We start from the raw sequence: 20,652 nt of genomic DNA, 5'->3' as shown, positions 1-20,652 counted from the left end.
TCTACCAGTGTACATTTTCCACTACCAAATTCCTCAGTTTTTCTCCTGCCATGCCCCTCTCCCCAAATCCTGCCTCTATGGCAGGCACTGCCCTCCCCACCCCGCATCTCTCTCTCTCTCTCTCTCTCTCTCTCTCTCTCTCTCTCTCTCTCTCTTTCTCTTTCTCTGAGCATTAGCATTAACATTATGGTTTGCAATACAGGTACTGAAAGGTTATCATGTTTGTTCCTTTGCCTACTTTTAGCACACAGTTCTTTTTTTTTTAAATTTTTTTTTATTAGTGAAACACCATGAGGTACAGTTGTAGATTTACAATTTTTTGTGCTTGGGTTTGATTATACAATGATCAGATACCCAACCCTCCACCAGTGCCCATTTTCCACCACCATGGATAATATCCCTCCCACCCCCATCCCCCCATCCCCCCCTGCCTCTGTGGCAGGGCAATCCCCTGTGTTCTCTCTCTCCTTTTGGGTGTTGTGGTCTGCAAAAGAGGCATTGAGTGGCAAACATGTTCAGTCCATAGTCCACTTTCGGCATGCATCTCCCCTCCTGGGAGGATCCTCCAAACACCCTTTATTTGGTGTTCCCTTCTCTATCTGAGCTGTCCTTTCCTCTAGAATGCCCGACTGGCCACTAAGCTATGGAGTAATCCTCCTGGTGCTGATCTCAGCTATTCTTGGGTATTAATCTCATATTTTGTTACTTTATATCCCCCAGATGAATGCAATCTTTCTATGTCTATCCCTCTCTTTCTGACTCATTTCGCTTAGCATGATACTTTCCATGTTGTACCACTTGTATGTAAATTTCATGACTTCATCTTTTCTAAGAGCTACATAGTACTCCATTGTGTAGATGTACCAGAGTTTCTTTAACCAGTCATCTGTTCTTGGGCATTCAGGTTTCTTCCAGTTTCTGGCTATTGTAAAGAGTGCTGCAATGAACAAACAAGTGCAGATGTCACTTCGACTATACATTTTTGCCTCTCTGGGATATATTCCCAGGAGTGGCATTGCTGGGTCAAATGGGAGCTCAATTTCTAATTTTTTGAGAATCGTCCATACTGTTTTCCAGAAGGGCTGAACCAGTCGACATTCCCAACAACAGTGAAGGAGTGTCCCTTTCTCGCACATCCGCGCCAGCATCGGTTGCTTATGTTCTTTTGAATGTGGGCCAGTATCTGAGGTGTGAGATGGTATCTCATTGTGGTTTTGATCTGCATCTCCCTGATGATTAATGATGTAGAGCATTTTCTCATGTGCTTTTTTGCCATTTGGATTTCTTCTTTGAGAAAGTTTCTGTTCATTTCATTGCCCCATTTTTGGATGGGGTTGGATGTTTTCTTCTTGTGGAGTTTAACCAGTATTTTGTATATCCTGGATATCAACCCTTTGTCAGATGTGTATTCGGCGAATATCCTTTCCCATTCTGTAGACTGTCTTTGTATTTTGGTCACTGTTTCTTTGGAGGTGCAGAAGCTTCTTAGTTTAAGATAGTCTCATTTATCTATCTCTGTTTTCACTTGCTCAGACAGTGGCGTGGCATCTTTGAAGATACCATTAGCTTCAATGTCATGGAGGGTTTTGCCAACTTTGTCTTCAATGTACCTTATGGTTTCTGGTCTGATGTAGAGGTCTTTAATCCATTTTGATCTTACTTTTCTACATGGTGTTAGGCAGAGTTCTGAGCCCATTTTTTTGGCATGTAGCCGTCCAGTGATGCCAGCACAATTTGGTAACGAGGCTTTCCTTACTCCACTTCACATTACTTGCACCTTTATCAAAGATTAGATGATCATATGATTGAGGGGAGATGTGAGTGTATTCAACCCTGTTCCATTGGTCTGCAGTTCTGCCTTTGTTCCAGTACCATGCTGTTTTAATTATTAATGCTTTGTAGAACAGTTTGAAGTTCGGGAGGTTGATTCCTCCCATTTTCTTTTTCCCAAGAATTGCTTTAGATATTCGTGGGGGCTTATTGTTCCATATAAATTTCAGGAGTGTTTGCTCCATTTCTTTGAAGAATGTCATGGGTATCCTTATAGGGATTGCATTGAATTTATACAATGCTTTCGGTAGTATTGCCATTTTGACAATGTTAAGTCTCCCGACCCATGAGCAGGGGATATCTTTTCATTTCCTCATGTCCTCTTTTATTTCCTGAATTAGCGTTTTGTAGTTTTCTTTGTACAGATCCTTTACTTCCTTAGTTAAGCTGATTCCTAAGTACTTGATTTTCTGGGGCACAATTGTGAACGGGATTGTTTTTTTCATGTTGCTTTCTTCTCTCTCACTGTTTGCATATAGGAAAGCCATGGACTTCTGGGTATTGATTTTATAGCCTGCAACTTTACTATACGAGTCTATTGTTTCTAGGAGTTTTTTGGTGGAGGTTATTGGGTTCTCTAAGTATAGTATCATATCATCTGCGAATAGTGAGAGCTTGATTTCTTCCTTTCCTACCTGAATGCCCTTAATATCTTTTTCTTGCCTAATCGCTATTGCAAGTACTGGAAGTCCCTGAGGTTTGCTAGAGGCTTATCAATCTTGTTAATTTTCTCGAAGAACCAGCTCTTGGTTTCATTGATCTTTCGGTTTGTTTTTTGGGTTTCCATCTCGTACTATATTGAACAGCAGTGGAGAGTGTGGGCATCCTTGTCTCGTCCCTGATCTTAGAGGGAAGGCTCTCAGTTTTTCCCCATTGAGGATGATGCTTGCTGTAGGCTTGTGGTAGATGGCTTTAATTATGTTGAGGAAGGTCCCCTCTATACCCATTGTGGCTTGGGTTTTCATTATAAAGGGGTGCTTGATCTTGTCAAATGCTTTCTCTGCATCTATTGATATAATCATATGCTTTTTATATTTTCTTTTGTTGATATGATGGATTATGTTGATTGATTTCCAAATGTTGAACCATCCTTGCATCCCTGGTATGAATCCTACTTGGTCATAGTGTATGATATTTTTGATGAGTAGGTGGATTCTATTTGCTAGTAGTTTGTTGAGGATCTTTGCATCTGTGTTCATCAGGGATATTGGTCTGTAATTCTCTTTCTTTGTGGTATCTCTGTCTGCTTTTGGTATCAGTGTGATATTTGCTCCGTAGAAACTGTTCCGAAGTGTTTTTGATATTTCAATTTCGTGGAAAAGCTTAAAGAGGATTGGGAGTAAGTCCTCTTTAAAGATTTGGAAGAATTCACTAGTGAATCCATCTGGGCCAGGGCTTTTGTGCTTGGGGAGAGTTTTTATTACCGTTTCAATTTCCTTGATGGTGATAGGTCTGTTCAGGTATTCCCGGTCTTCTTGGTTCAGCCTTGGGAGTCTGTAGGAGTCTAGGAAATTATCCATTTCCTCGAGGTTTTGATGTTCCATAGCATAAAGTTTCTCAAAGTACTCCCAGAGAATCCTTTGAATTTCTGTAGTTTCTGTTGTAATGACCCCCTTTTCATTTCTTATTCGGTTTATAAGGGTTTTCTCAGTCCCTTTCTTTGTGAGGTTTGCTAGAGGCTTATCAATCTTGTTAATTTTCTCGAAGAACCAGCTCTTGGTTTCATTGATCTTTCGGTTTGTTTTTTGGGTTTCCATCTCGTTAATCTCTGCTCTGAGTTTTATTATTTCCTTTCTCCTGTTCGGGTTGTGCTCCTTTTTTTGGTCCTTCTCCAAGCTCTTAACCTTTGAGGTTAGGTTACTTATGTGTGCTTGCTCCTCCTTCCTGAGGAATGCTTGTAGAGCTATAAACTTTCCTCTTAACACAGCTTTTGCTGTGTCCCATAAGTTTTGGTAACTCGTGTTCTCATTTTCATTCGTTTCTAGGAATCTTTTGATTTCCTCTTTGATTTCCTGTGTAAGCCACTCGTTGTTCAATAGCGCACTGTTTAATTTCCACGTGTTTGATTTAGTTTTCTGTTTTTGTATGTGATTTACTTCTAATTTCAGCGCATTATGGTCTGAGAAGATTGTTGATACAATCTCTATCTTCTTAATTTTTTGGAGGCATGTTTTGTGGCTCAGCATGTGGTCTATCTTGGAGAATGTTCCATGTACGGTTGAGAAGAATGTGTATTCAGCTTTTTTTGGATGAAGTGTCCTGTATATATCTACTAAATCCCTTTCTTCCATTGTTTCCCTCAGATGAAGTATGTCCTTGCTAAACTTGAGTCTGGTTGATCTATCAAGAGGTGACAAAGCAGTGTTGAAGTCTCCCACTAGTATTGTGTTGCTGTTGATGTCTTTTTCCAAATCTATGAGTCGTTGTTTTAAGTACTTTGCTGGTCTCTCATTAGGTGCATATACACTTATTATTGTAAGTTCTTCCTGTTGTACAGATCCTTTGATCAATAAGAAATGGCCTTCACTGTCTCTTATGACCTTCCTCACTCTGAAATCGATGTGGTCTGATATTAGGATGGCTACCCCAGCTTTTTTATGGGAGCTGTTTGCCTGAGGATTGTTTTCCAGCCTTTGACTCTGAGTCTGTGTTTGCTTTGACTATTGAGATGTGTTTCTTGCAGGCAGCAGAATGTTGGGTTCAATTTTCTAATCCATCCTGCCACTCTATGTCTTTTAATTGGTGCGTTTAGCCCATTGACATTGAGAGAGATTATTGTTATGGGATTTTGTCCCATTGTTCTGTTGAAATTTGTTGTATTTGAGGGGCCTTTCTTTCCTTAAAGTAGCCCATTTAGTTGTTCTTGTAACCACGGTTTTGAGTCTATGAAGTTCGTGAGCTGTTGTTTGTCTGTGAAACTGTGTGTTGTTCCTTCTATTATGAATGAGAGTCTCGCTGGGTAAAGTATTTTGGGGGAGGCATTTATTTCATTGAGTTTTTTTACTATGTCCCACCACTGTTTTCGGGCCATAAGGGTTTCATCAGAAAAATCAGCTGTAAATTTTAAGGATGCTCCTTTGTAAGAGATTTCTTTCTTCGATCTTGCTGCTTTCGGAATTTTGCCTCTGTCTAAGGTTTTGGTCATTTTGATCAGAATGTGTCTTGGGGTATTTTTATTCGGATTTCTTCTAGCTGGTACCCTTCGGGCCTCCTGAATATGGTCACAGGTTTTCTTCAGCTCTGGAAACGTTGTAGCAATGATGTCTTTGACAGTTTCTTCTTCATCAAGGTTTTCTTCCTGTACCTCTGGGACTCCAATAATTCTTATGTTACCCCTCTTGGATTCATCACGATCTTCTCTTGCCATCTGTTCCCGAATTGTGAGTCTCTTTTCCATTTTCTGCTCTTTTCTGGAGAGTCTCTGAAGTTCATCTTCGAGCTCACTGATTCTGTTCTCAGCAGCTCTTACTCTGCTGCTGAGGCCTTCCACTGAGTTTTTCAATTCGCTTACGAGATTTTTCAGGTCTGACATTTCTGATTGCATTTTCCTCATTTCTGCCTTCAAATCCTCTTGTCTTCTATTGGCATTGCTTTCCATTGTTTCTTTTAGTTCCCTAAGCATCCTAAGTAGCTCCCTCCTGAATTCCTTGTCAGAGAGGTTGTCTAACACTGCAGTACTGTTGGTGTCATCTGGGCTAGACTCTTCAATAAGAAAGTTTGGTGGGCTTTTGCGTTGCTTTACCATTGTGAGAAGTGTGGTTTAGTCCTTCACGCTCACTGTTACTATTCTGCTTGATATGCAGTGTGAGTTAAGATAGACTTATGAGTTATTGGCTACTGTGTTTCTAGTGACTGAGCTAGACTATAGAAGTTTCCATCTAAGAAGGTAGCTTATGGTTCCTATGGCATATGTAGTGGGAAAATATTTCGCGGCCGCATTAGCGGCCACGGCTCCGGAAAGAGTCCCTGGCACTGAGCGAGGAGTTGGGAACGTCGATGGAGCTAGCTGTGCATGCGCAGAGAGGGTCCCAGGCCCTTGGGGGCGGGCTGTACCTGGTTGGAATAGGAGCCGTTCAGAGTTTGGTTGCCCAGAGCTGGGCCTCCGTGCTGTCCGCGCAGATCAGGGGAGAAAACCGGATTTCTAGGAGGTGTAGCTAACTGTGCATGCGCACAGAGCGTCCCAGGCCCTTGGGGGCGGGCTGTACCTGGTTGGAATAGGAGCCGTTCAGCTTGGTTGCCCAGAGCTGGGCCTCCGTGCCCGTCCCGTGCAGATCCAGTTCTCAGATTCTTACATTAGAACTGTGGTTCCCTAGAGGAAGAGGGAGAGAATAGGAACAGTATTTAGAAGGGCCCATTGGTGGAGTGTTCTTAGAACACTGGTTGTAGTGTCTTGGGAGGACGTGCTCACACCCATTTATGGTGATGTTAACGTGTCCTCCTAAAGTTCGCATGGCATTGAAAATTCCGTGGTAGCTCAATAAAAGAACAAAAATAAATAAATTTAAAGACATTATTGGGTTGGGGATATAGCTCAAAGGGCTGAACGCATGCCCAGTGACCCCAGAGTTCTCTGTTGCTTGTAGCAACACATCTCTCTTGAGCGTTGTTACCTTTAGCCCACACAATGTGGCCAAATGTCCAGAGATACCACTTCCAATCAGTTTAGCTGTTACTGTTATTACTTACTTACTTTCTCTTACTTTCTAAGAAAAAGTTTATCTGTTATCTATTAATTCCTCATTTCTAGAAATTTTATGGTGTCAGTCTTATGGAAGATAAGCATTTCAATCCCCCTCACCTCATTTCTTTGTTCACCCTGGCTTTTCCCAGAATTCTTGTGTAAATTTTGATTAACTCATCTGGAAAATTCTTCTTGGGTAAGTTGCCAATTATTCAAATATAATTCAGCATGGAATCCTGGTGAATTTTGATCGTATTTCTTTTTTGTATAATTTTAGTTTACTATACACTCATCGGCATAGCCTGGAAAGCTCCCGTGGCGTATTTGATATGGCAAAAACGGTAAAAAATGATGGGTCTCATTCCCCTGACCCAGAAAGAGCCTACAATGCAGCACCGTTAGGAAGGACGAGTAAGGAGAGGCTGCTAAAATCTCAGGGCTAGGACAAATGCAGACATTACTGGTGCCCACTTGAGCAAATTGATAAATAATGGGATGACAGTGATACAGTGATACATTCGTCATTAATTTATCCTAAACTCTCAACTGCATGACAGATCTTTGATCTCTAACATGTTCAAGTACATGTATAATAATAATAATAGACATGTACTTGTCATATCTTTTTTTTAAGAAAGTCAGTTACAGGGAGCATAGGAGTGGCCTTCAATTTCAGCTCCCAAGAATTTCTATTCCTTGATTCTATTGGGTTGGTCCTAGTCAATTTCTGGACTAACAAGAATATCAACCTATTTTTGCCTAGTTCCAGTGAGCAGTCTTTGCTTAGGGGTCTCCTTCTTCTATTGGAGAGGCCAAAATTTTTTTCCAATTGTGTTATAGTCTGGATATTTCTTACTGAATATTTCCCTTCTTTCTCACTACACAGATGTCAGATCTACACCTTAGTCTGAGTTGTGCATGATTCTGCTCCATCCCATTTTATCCTCCACATTTATTTATCTCCAAATACGTCTTGAATATCTGATCTTGTCTTAGCTCCTGTCCTCCTTCTAAGAGGACATCCTCTGGCACATGGGTTGGTCAGTGTTTTTTTTTTTTTTTGCCAGGAGGACCTCATCTTTTTTTTAAAATTTATTTATTTATTGAATCACTGTGGGAAAAGTTACAGAGCTTTCAGGTTTAGGTCTCAGTCATGTAAATATCAAACACATTTCCCTTTACCAATACTTATTTTTAACCACGAACCCCAATAGAACCCCGCCTCCCACCCCTCCCAATTCCTGTGAGGCAGATGAGTTCTAGTTAACACTCTATCTACTTTGACTAGATTCATTGTTTCGATAAAGGATGCACCATTATTATTTAGAGTTTATGACCCCCCCAAATCAGACATGCTGAAAAAGCATTGTGAAATGCTTTGCTTTCTACAGCTGGGTTTAAGAGTCAAATGATGTCAATAGTGGCTGCGCGGTTTTGGATTTCTGCTATTTTACTTATTAACCCTGGAAGTATTTCTATTAAAAGTTAGATAGTTAAGAGATTGGTTTCTGTGCTCTGGAGTCGTGGCCGTGCCGGAAAGCCGCTCGTGGGGGGCAACTGGTGACCTCGGTAGGGCGTGAAGGATGGACCGGAACGCCCCCCTTCCCATGAGGTCCCTGCCGCCCCCGACCCCTGGCTCAAACCTGCTGTCCAAAAGGCTCCCGTGCAGCCGCCATCTTTCTTTCCAGAGAGGAGAGGGCGACTGGGGCAACACCCTTTCCCCTCCGGGCAGGCATGATGGTGCGGTTTAATACATAGTCCATTCACTTTTCTGCTCCAAGCGGCTGGTTTTCTGCGTTAAGTCCTTGTGCTTCTGGGGCCATGACCGTGCCAGAGAGCCGCTCATGGAGGGCAGCTGGTGACCTCGGTTGGGCGTGAAGGATGGACCAGAACGCCCCCCTTCCCATGAGGTCCCTGCCGCCCCCGACCCCCAGCTCAAAACTTCTGTCCACAAGGCTCCCGTGCGGCCACCATCTTTCTTTCCAGAGAGGAGAGGGCAAATGGGGCAACACCCTTTCCCCTCCGGGCAGGCATGATGGTGCGGTTTAACACATAGTCCATTTGCTTTTCTGCTCCAAGTGGCTGGTTTTCTGCGCTAAGTCCTTGTGCTTCTGGGGCCATGGCCGTGCCAAAGAGCCGCTCGTGGGGGGCAGCTGGTGACCTCGGTCGGGAGTGAAGGACGGACCGGAATGCCCCCCTTGGAGGACCTCATCTTAAGAGGACTGTGAAGCCTACTAGAGTTGATCCTATTTTTAACATTTTTTCTATTGGTTGCAATTGAAGAGAAACAGACAATACTAGATATTTTTTTGCTTGTAAGCTTTTATAGAAAAAATCAAATACAATGGCACACATAGAACATACTAAAAATTAGTAATGTCATCATGAGGGTAAGTACTTTCCCATAATGGTTGCTACTAAAGCAACAGTTGTGGCACTATTTTAGCAAACATCTGAAAAACGCTGAGCATCTCTTAAAGCCATTTTTACACTTGAACAAATATAGAGCTAGTTCAACTGAGTGTATTATTCATTAAGGTCTTGGCAAGGAGGATGAGAGGATGAATTATTATGAACAAATACAAGTGAGTTAAATGACTATATGGGAACATGTTGGCATTTAAGAGTCTCTGGGGGTCTAAATTTGGGTAGTGCATAAGTGAGAAATTTCCAGTCTAGTCAAAAGAAGCAGAAATTAGGCAGTGCTTTTAAAAAGCAATTTAATACGAGAGAAGCACTGAAAACCAGACAAGGCAGAGCAATATTATGTTAATGCTTTCATTTTGTCATGGTGGAACAATTAATTGATTCCATGAGGAAGATGAAGCAAAAATGACTTTCTAGAAATTGTTTTTCTTACACAAGAAGAGATAATCAGGGCAGAATTTCCCATTTTTAATACCTTTGAATTAGTTATCATTCCTATTTCAAAATTTTTTCCCAGAATAATTAAGGATTCAGAGTTTGGAAAAATGTCATGAGAATCTAAGAAAAGAAACAATGAAATATTCTCATTCCATCAAAACAGCTAAGTTTAGATTTAACATATTCATGCACATTTATGCAGGATAGTGGGAAATTTAAAAGATGATTTACCAAATATAACGTGGTCTTTTGTTTATCAGTGTTCTGAACTTCAGGGACCATCAAATATTGTGTGTATCATTATCCCTGCATTTTACCATTGGAAAAAATCATGCAAAAAGAAAACCCTGAACACATTTTAAAAGCTTTTTATTTGCTCCTCTCACTTCTATCCAAGATGATGCAATCTTTATGTTTGAAACAAATAAAATACTGCATCTAAAGATGAGAAAATGTTCACCTGTGTTGTAGAAATAAATTGGGTCTATGATAAAAGCAACTCTTAGCACATCTTAATAAAACATTTATGAAAAGTCTCAAAAGTATTAAACTGAGGGCCAAAGAGATAGTATAGCAGTTAAGGTACTAGCCTTGCACTTGGACCACCCAGGTTTCATCCCCAGGACCACATATGGTTCCTGAGCACTGCCAAGAGTGATCCACTAGTACAGAGCCAGGAGTAAGCCCTGAGCACTCTCCCGGTGTGGTGCCCAAAACAAGCACAAACCAAAAAAAAAAAAATTATTTTTTTCCCACTTTTAACATTTACCATTTTATTTTTTTCTCTATTCTTTGTAAAACATTTCAATTCTGTGAGACTTGCATAGATGTCATAATACTGACTTTCTTTGTGTTCTATTAAATATATGCAAATTGCTGTGTTTCAGCCATGTTAAATATCAATATTGTAATAGTGAACAGAAAATGTAACAGTAAATATTTAATATCATTGACATAGATATCTTTAAAATTAGTTTTTTGTGTACTGGAAAATGAATCCCAGGACTTTGTACATATAGAACATGTTTTATACCAATGAGCTACATTCTCACTTCCAGAATTTGATTTTCTTTTTTTTTTTAATCCAAGGGTTAAAATTTTATTTATTTATTTATTTAAAAATTTTTATTAGTGAAAGACCAGGAGGTACAGTTGTAGACTTACAAATTTTTGTGCTTGGGTTTCAGTTATACAATGATTGAGTACCCATCCCTCCACCAGTGCCCATTCTCTACCACCACTAATCCCAGTATCCCTCCCCACCCCCATCCTCCCATCCCACCATGCCTCTGTGGCAGGGCACTCCCTTTTGTTCTCTCTCTTCTAACAAAAAATTATTGACCTGAGCTCAAGCAATTGAAATGAATAGCAGAGAAAATTTAATACTTTTATAAGGAACATACAAAATGTAACCAAAAAGATAATATGCACAATGAAAGACATTGGACACAAAGCTAAACACGTACAAAGGTGCAGGAAATTGGATTATAATTAGATGAAATAGAAACATCCATTAAATGGGCTCAGAAGTTTTTAAAAAATTATGATGTTTACAGAGAAATCTATTAGAACAGTTGTTTCTAAATATATTCCATAGACTGACTAAAGTAGATGAAAACATGAACATTCTCACGAGAGAAATTCCATAAATTGAAACACCGAAATCTAAAGACATAATATCTAAAATAGACATATAATTGATTGGAGTCAACACTGATTAGAAAAGATCAGTGAATTCTAGGACATAAAGTCTATCCAAAATAAAGTCCAGATTGAAAATAGAACCCAATGAACAGAGCTCTGGAGACTTGGAGCAAGAACAAGCAGTGTAGCATGTTAAAGGGTTTAATTCATGTGAGGGTGGAGAAGAACTATTCCATAAAAAGGGCCAATCATATGCCTAAAAGATTATAAATCAGAAATTTAATAATGAAACCAGAGGTAATGATAGTACTCTATGAGGAACAAATAAAAATTTCTTACCAGAATCCTTGCAAACTTTTATATTTTATTTTTAAGTTATGATATTATATTCAAATTTGTTACAGAGGGCTGGAGTAATAGTACAGAAGGTAGAGTGTTTGCCTTGAAAGCAGCCTTTATATGGTTCTCTGAGCATTGCCAGAAGTGATCCTGACCACACAGCCAGGAGTAAAGCGTTTGACCTCAATATCAAACTAAAATATATATGTTAGAATTCTTTTTTATTACTCTATCACTCAGTTTCAAAAGTAAAGAAGTTTTACTTCTAAGTAATATAAGTAACTGTATTATATATATGTAGTTTAGCAATACTCTAATTAGCAATGCTCATACATATGAGTATTGCTAATTAACTACATAAACTATCTGCTAGTTTTGAGTAAGGCCCAGAGCAAGTAAGCAAATGCCATCCAGCAAACTCAGACCACAGTTACATCCATTGACTTCTTTCCATCCTTCCTTCCTTCCTTCCTTCCTTCCTTCCTTCCTTCCTTCCTTCCTTCCTTCCTTCCTTCTTTCTCTACTTTCTCTCCCTTCTTTCTTTCTTGGAGATTAATATCAACACCTCTCATATGTGAGTCCATCTGACTATTATATATGGGGGGATCCTATGTTATTACAAATATTTATGAAAAAGAAAAATGATGTGACAAAGCACTGATAAGAGATATTCAGAGGAGACTTAACCCTTTAATTTCTTTGGGAGGTAACTGGGCTGGAAATTCGGCTCACTTTTCATGCATCCTTATGGCTCCTTCACCACCAAGAATTATTTTGGAAATTTGCTTGTTTTGAGTCTGTATAGCTCCTACTACTCACTTCCTTCTGATGGAAAAGTTTGAGAAGCATTCTGTAAATATCTCAGGGACCTCCAACAGAATAATTTGCTATACCGTATAGCCAGAGGATAGCTTTAGGAATACAAACAAATTTGTTGTTGGACAAATTGACTTATATGCTAATTACAGGAAAAGAGAATTCACTGCATGAGAAACTAAAGGTAAACTTTTAAGATCACAATTAGAAAAGACATGTGGAATTTTTAGTTTTATATATTTTGGGGAATTCAAGAAAATAAGGCCTCACCTTGGATTCAATACAAACATAATGATATTATTATATATATTAAAACAGATCTGTAAGGTGAGAGGAATCAAGTCAGGCTTCAATTATTACTGATAAAGAAGATCTTCACTTTGAAAGCTGTGACTTAATATTTGAGACCATCAATTAGAAATTTTGATTGAGAATACTGACAATAAGGGAGAGAAATTATTTAAATGCTATCTGTACTTCTTTACATAGTAAACAAATTTATGTAGTTATTTTTATAATAAAAAATATAAGCATTAATTTGTAAGAATAACATAAAGGCAAAGACAGCACTATAACAACATATTGAGCAATCATGTTTTGCATCAATTTCTTTTAACTATTATTATTGAATGTATCATAATAGAATTATGATTACACAAATGGATTGAATTGCCCTTCTTGATTTTCTTCTCATTTTGTAGTGTCAGTTCATACTATGAGCCTGTGAATTTTTGTTCATTTTAAAATCTCCTAAAAATCAATGACTAAATTCCTGCCTCATTATTGTTTAAATTATTAGTCGTTGCCAACGCTTTAATGAACTCATGCTTATTATGATCAAATCTGTGATCACATAAATCTCTTGACTTTAAGAAGTTGCAATGCAGCAGTGATACCCCAAACTACTGGATAAAGTTGAATAGAAACTTGAATGTGTCATACAGGAAATGTTATGGTATTCTTTCTTGTAGTCAGTGGGAGAATCTGGGGTTATCTCTAACTTCAACCAGGTAATATATACTCAAAGAAATGTCATTTTGCCAATACCCTTCCATTTCCACAGCATGTGGAAAGTCAGATTCAACAACAAAAATAGTGCAATGGATAGAGCAAAGGGGCCTGTATTATGTGTAAGAGACATCAAAGAGATGCTGAATGGAACTACTGACCAAGAGCATCCAGACAGGAGTCAGCACTGCCAGGATAATCAGCTAAAAAAGAAGCAATACCTAAAATTTTAAGAAATGAATAATCAAAAATGGAAATGTATAGAAATGCAAAGTAAGAAGCACAAAGATCCTGAATCAATGCTTTAGAGAGGGATAAGAGAAAAAAAAAGGGGGGGGGGAGCAGGATGGACAGAAAAGATCCAAACAGCATAGTTTAGAAGCCTTCAACTAGTATCAATATTTTTCTGAAGTCACTAAGAACTGAAAAACTGTGATGAACAAATCTGTGTAGTTATGATGGCACAAAATGGACATTTTGTACATTATAACAAGATAATAAAATGGAAAAGATAAACTATGATTAGCGAAGTTACATAAAGATAAATACTACATGACTTATGTCATAGTAATACCTAAAGAAACAAAATGAATAAACTAAATAAAACAAAAACCTGAGAACTGGCCTAAAGAATTGAGCTTACCAAGGACAGGAGGTAGAGCTAAGGGGAGAAGGAACGGTAGGGACTATGAGACAATGGTGGAGGGAAGTAGACACCCTGGTGTCTGCTTCATCATATTTTGTGGTATTGAAATGTTGTACACATGAAGCCCTATCATGAAGAGTACTGTAGGAGCTGGAGCAATAGCACAGCGGGTAGGGCATTTGCCTTGCATGCGGCCAACTCGGGTTCGATTCCCAGCATCCTATATGGTCCCCTGAGCATTGCCAAGGGTAATGCCTGAGTGCAGAGCCAGGAGTAATCCCTGTGCATTGCTGGGTGTGACTCAAAAAGCAAAAGAAAAAAAAAAAGAAAAGTACTGTAAATTATGGTGCCTTGAATCGAAATAAATAAAGCTTTAGAATGAGACCAAATTACTGGTTTTTAAAGAGATGGGGAATGGGAAGTGAGAAAACCATGTAAAAAGGGTCAATTGGTGAAGGGTGAGAATTACTGAGGAACTTATTCTGCATATATAGATATTTTACATGATGATGTACACCTATATAGTATTAGATGCCAAGATTACATCAAACACAAAGATAAACTTCAAGTTGGGATGTTATTGGTCACAAAACATATGTCGTGTGTGCATGCATGCGTGTGTGTGTGTGTGTATGTGTGTGTGTATTGGGTCATACCTGGTAGTGCTCAGGACTTACTCTTGACTCTGTTTAGGAACAAGTTTTGTTTTGGGGAAACATATCGGATGCCAGGGATCAAGTAAGAAAAACACTTTATCTCGCTGCCCATCCAGAGTTGACATTTTTAACCACTGTGTAGACTGCCTTTTCAAACTGACTGAAAATTACATTCAAATTTTTTCAGAGGAGCAAATGGAAAATTTCATCAGAACCTAAAATATTCCTTTGAGTTTGGATACTATAGTGTCCAAATTCCTTTGTGTTTGGATACTATTATGTGAGTTCGGTATATTCCTTTGAGTTTGGATGCGACAGTGTGGATTCAGTGTATTAACTAGATTGTGGTTATTAATCAAAATTTGTTATGATATGAAATACTTTCAGGTACTAATATTTGTAAATACTAAATTCTATGAACTACACTAAGTAGTAAGTAAAAAGTTCTGTGTCTAATCTGAGCAGGAAAGGTAATTGATGGAGAATCTGTCTTAGATTCATCTCTTCTGGGGAGGCTGCACTTCTACATTTCACAGAAAGTGATGCCACAGAGATTCTTAACAATTGATAGTTAATGTTCTCCTAGACTCAAAGGTTGGGCAGTGAAAGATTTTTTCTGTTCCAATACATGCCTTGTAACTTTGAAATCATTCCATTTGGAGAGTTAAAAAAACAATTGCTTAAGTACCCAAAATGTAACAATGCTTTAAAAAATTTAATCCATAGCAATTTGTTTGAAAAATCAGTATTTCCAAGTATTTTAAAACTACTAACATTGCCAAATTTTCAATTGTGCTTCTCTTAAGTATGGCCTGCGTTATAAGGCCAAGTTTAAATGGTTGGGCCAAGGTACTTTTCTCTTACTATAAGAAATAGATGGCAAGAGGTGACAGAAAAAAACAATAAGCCTGTTCTAATCTACATAAAGAGAAATGAAAATTTTTATAAATGCCGTGGTTTTTATTTTACATATAAATTATTCTATCTGATCATAGCTTTTCCATTGCAGATTAAAACTGATATTTAACACAGTAGACTATTAAATATTTTTTAATAGTTAATTCCTTTGACTATCATGAATTATTTTTTAAATACTCAGTGTCTATTTAATGAAAGACTAATAATTCAAAGTCTTTTCAGGTTTTAGAAAAATACTTTGCTACAAGGCAAGTTCCATTCTCTTTTGAAACAAAATCCCAGGAAAAGTGATGCAGTATTCAAAACAAACTAATAAATATACATATGTGCTAGAGATAAGATTGTTCCAATGTTATTAATGTTTTTAGTTCAGTGTGCAAAATTATTGTATCAATATAAAAGTGTTTTCATGACCTTCTGCTACTGTCTTTTTTATCCCAATTTAATTATTATAGTTTAAGTTATGTTTTTACTATAGAGTTGAAATTTATGGTTTTGTGTGTGAATTTGTCCCAGCAAAAAACCCCAAGTCTGTCATATGTCCCTTAGGTAAAATAGTTTAGAATATTAAAATCCCTATATATCTTTAATTCATAGTATTAGGGAAAAGAGAAAGTTAATCAAAACCTTATAATTCAGTGTAGATAAATCTTCTCCTCTTCTCCCTCAGCCTCTTCACCTCCTCCTCCTTCATCTCCTCCTCCTCCTCCTCCTCCTCCTCCTCCTCCTTCTTCTTCTTCTGTTTTTGGGCCACTATACTCAGGGCTTATTCAAGGTGGTGCTTGGAGGATGCATGGGGTGTTGGGGTTTGAACTGGGGTTAGCTCCATGCAAGACTGGCCCTTTGGATAATTTTTTTCATCTATGTTTTATATGTCAATTGCTAATTTAAAGATATTTAGGAAAGTCTCCTGATAAAATTTGTTTAAAAAGAGTTACCCCAGTGGATGTAGCACATTAGTTTCCACCCTCAAATTATCCTTATTATAAGGGAAATTAAGTTAATTGAAAAATATTCTCTTTTGTGGAACATTCTTTTCCTCCCTTTTTACTTCTTTGTGGAAATAGTATATCTTAGGGAGTAAAATAAATTTTATACTGCTTCATATATAGACATACATATGTGAATTGAAAACACAAATTTCTGTTATTAAAAAGTAGAATGGAAAGATATGTTTCTTAATTTCAGCCATTCAACTCTAGCTGCTCTTAGAATATCCTCAAACCTATTTTTTTTCTCCTAAAACCTCAATGTGCATATACTGGAGTTCCTATTCCTTGCAGATAATACTGGTGCTGCTGGCCTGTAAATCACAATTTAAATAGCAAGGGTGTGTGTGTGTGTGTGTGTGTGTGTGTGTATGTGTGTGTGTGTTTGTGTGTATTTTAGGGATAATGATATGAGGTTTAAGGTTAGATTTAGCATGAGGGTTAGGTTTAGGTTTGCATAGGCTTAAGGCTAGAGCTAGAGTTAAGACTTGGTTTATGGGTAGGGTTAGGGTGAGATTTAGGGTTAAAGTTACCATTAATATTTGGATTAAGATGAGAGTTAGAGATAGGAGGAGAGTTAGGGTTAGAGTTCACACTAAATGTAAAGTTATTATTTAGGTTAAGGTTAAGATAAAAGTTATGGTTAGGTTTAGCATTAAGATAAGAGGAAGAACTGGATATTTCTTTACTAATTACAAATACAGAGGACATACAACAGATTTGAATTCCTAGTATCTGAGTTGGGGTCCAGAAATCTTAATGTTACACAAGCAACATGTGATTCTCACACAGATTTTACATATAAGACTCCAATTTTATAAATAAAAAATATGATTTTTCAGACATAAATAATATTTTATTAAATTATATCTGATGGAAATATAACTGATTAATTTGTCAACATCAAACTAGAACAAAATAAGCTATATTACTTAAAATATATTTTCCATACTTACATTCTTCCTGAAATCTGGACCTTGATTTCTTTTTAATGTTAGTATTAGCATCAGTAATTTGTAGCTATCTACTTAATCTATTTCCTAGGAACCAGAGGGAAACCATCATGGGCATAGTTTTTAAAAATTTTTAAATTCTTTTATTTTATTCTTCTGGTTGGACTACATTGAAAATGTACTGAGTAAAGAGCTAAAATAAAATGACTAGTTACAAATTCCATATATTTTTTATATAAGAAGACTAGGCTTATATTTGAATAAAGAACAAATTTAAGAGTATTAGAACTATATGGATAAAAAATAAAATATTAATCATGAGATATGATAATATTTTATTAATTTAAAAAATGCTGTATCTCTAAGTAAGATTTAACTAAGGCTTAAATATCATAAAATAGTGATTTTCTACAAATTAATCAGGTTCACATAATTCTTTAAACACAATATTTCAAAAATGTTTGATGGTAAGAACCAATATAAATATTCAAAACATATGACTATTTAAAAAATCTTGAACTGAGAAGAACTTGAAGCAGGTAAACAATGATAAAAACAAGTAAGTGAAATATGGATAGATTTAACTCCATTAATTTGCATTCTATGCATACTGTTATCAGTATTTAAAGAAAATAGATGAACAATGAACTTAAAAATAGCATTATTTATAAATGAGATACACTACTAATATAAGGAGCTATTTAATATTAACTATATATAAGGAGATGTTATAAACCAATAAAGACAATTACTCTAACAAAACTATGAGTCACAGATCATGAAAGAAATTTAAGTGGACTACTATAAAAATTAACCAAATAATGAGCAATTAAGGAGATATATCAGTTGCAATCTGTGTAACATTCTTTTCCTAAACCATTTTTATTGAGACACCAGGATTTACAATAATATTAATCATATTTTCATCACTGCAATACCACAGCCTTCACCAAAAATTCTGCCTTTCTCCACCAGTCTCCCAAGAGGCCCTAACAACATCCCCTCCCAATCTCTGGTGTGAACTCACTTCTACAGACAAAATCTTCGATTCCGATGACTTTGCCCATTTGTTGTTCCCTAACTCTGTTTCTTATTTTCTCCACATATAGAATGGATCTCTCTTTCTTTTTTTTAAATTGTGGAAGTGACACCTAGTCACAGATAAATAAATGAGCTAAACTCCTGAAATTCTACAAAATTGTAGATCAAGGAAAAGTAGTAAATTGAAATTTTTTTCTAAAGCTTTTTCTTTATTTTAAAGGTTTATAAATTTTTAACTAATATTATGAATAATTCTATGCTAATATATTTAAAAATTTACATGAAATTAAAAGAAGAAATCTGACATCCGAACAATAGTTTACTAGAGAACCAATAAGGTAATGACGCTACACTTATTTTCAAAATTTTATTTTTAGGCACTATAATTCACAATATTGTTAATGATTCAGTTTTGTGAATAAAATATTTCAGCGCTACCTATGTCCAGTTCCCTCCACCATTGCCCAAGTGTTCTTTACATCCTTCATGTTAATTTTCATTAAAGAAATCCATAAAAGAAATGGTAAGTTGATTAATTAAAAACTATGAACCTTATCAATAATATGTATATGCATTTAATTTGTAATACATTAAGTACATGAAAAGTACCCGGGAATACCTAAACAGAAGATTATGAGAGGTTTTATTTTCTTGTCAATTAAAGTATTTATTATTTTAATTTTTATGCATTTAGCAGCATTTTTACAACCATAGTTGATTAAAAATATTTTCAATTCTGATGATTTAATTAAATTAGCATGAGGAAAAATATATGGGTAATGATAGTGTCTATTGTAAATTCAAATCATTCCGTAAAAATAGCTATGATTCTTAAAGGAAAGATTTGTCCAGTCACACAATGAATGGTTACTGGTTTTCTTTTAAGCAAAAAGACATGTATGACTTAATAAAATTAATAAAAGAAAATTAGACAAATAGAAAATAGAATGTTAGTAAGAAAGGTATAGGTGATTTTGTAAACTTACATACCTACAAACCAGTCGATTTTTCCATAAAAATAGTTTGTTTGGTTCTTTATGGAGGAAATATTTCAAGGCTATAGTCATTTTGGAGGTACAGAGGGTTGGTTTGGAAAGGATTCCCACATTTGTCATGCTTTCTTTCATGCTTAATAAAAAAATCTTATGAATGGAACATTGTTAACAGTCAAAAATATTCCTGTTTTTCATTATACTTTTCATTTGTCACATGATTTTGATGAAGGACCCTTGTCTTAGCATAAAAATCATTAATAAACCAAAGGTATGTAGAACATTTCCTCTTTAATGCAGACATAAAGTAAGCTATTGGAACTAGTTAAAAATAAATATCTCTAAGAAGAATTTTGTTTATAGAGTCACTTTGTTTATATAAACACTTTAAGAATACACTAACTCTTTTCTGATTTTGAATACAAAATGCAAAAGTTAATTTAGAGCTTAACTAGCAATAATGAATTTCATTTATTAATATATTATTTTAGACCAAGGCCAGTAACTGTCACTATTCCGGTCCTTCCCCGAGTCACCGTCCTGTTCCACATGAAGAGGCTATAAAACCAAGCTCCCGGAAGAGAACAGTGCAGTCTTCTGCCTCCGCGCCTGACTGTCCTCACCACGGCCCCCTGGAGGAGGGCAGGTTGAGTTTCCCTCTCCGCTCTGAACAGAGTCCCGGCAGCTGAAGACCTCCGGGACCAAGCCATAACCATGCTAAGACCACTCTCTACACGCTCAGACGAGCCTCATGCATGAAAGAACTAGCAGAGGAACCCAGGAGTGAGGGACCCCGGATTGAGATCTCCAAGCCTGCTCGGTTCGGGACTGGGCCTCTCCACCCAGATCCCCCATCTTCCAGTAGCTACACAGTTATACCCACCAACTGCCATGTAACCCCATCAGTGGCCAAGATCCAGAGACTATAAAACCAAGCTCCTGGAAGAGCTAGAGTTCTCTTATTCTCTAGCTCTTACTCTCAGAGAACCTGTAAATCATTCTGTTTCAACAATGTATTGATGAAATTGAGTTTTGGAGTGCTCTTTCTCTTACTCAGTGATAATTAGCACCTGGTGGATTTAATTGTACACTCTCACTGTTTGCATATAGGAAAGCCATGGACTTTTGGGTATTGATTTTATAGCCTGCAACTTTACTATACGAGTCTATTGTTTCTAGGAGTTTTTTGGTGGAGGTTATTGGGTTCTCTAAGTATAGTATCATATCATCTGCGAATAGTGAGAGCTTGATTTCTTCCTTTCCTACCTGAATGC

Source organism: Sorex fumeus, unplaced genomic scaffold (genome assembly GCF_029834395.1).
Source record: "Sorex fumeus unplaced genomic scaffold, SorFum_2.1 ptg000061l, whole genome shotgun sequence".
In the NCBI taxonomy this organism is placed as follows: domain Eukaryota; kingdom Metazoa; phylum Chordata; class Mammalia; order Eulipotyphla; family Soricidae; genus Sorex; species Sorex fumeus.
The sequence above is the reverse complement of the archived record's forward strand: the minus strand, read 5'-3'. Positions refer to the sequence as shown.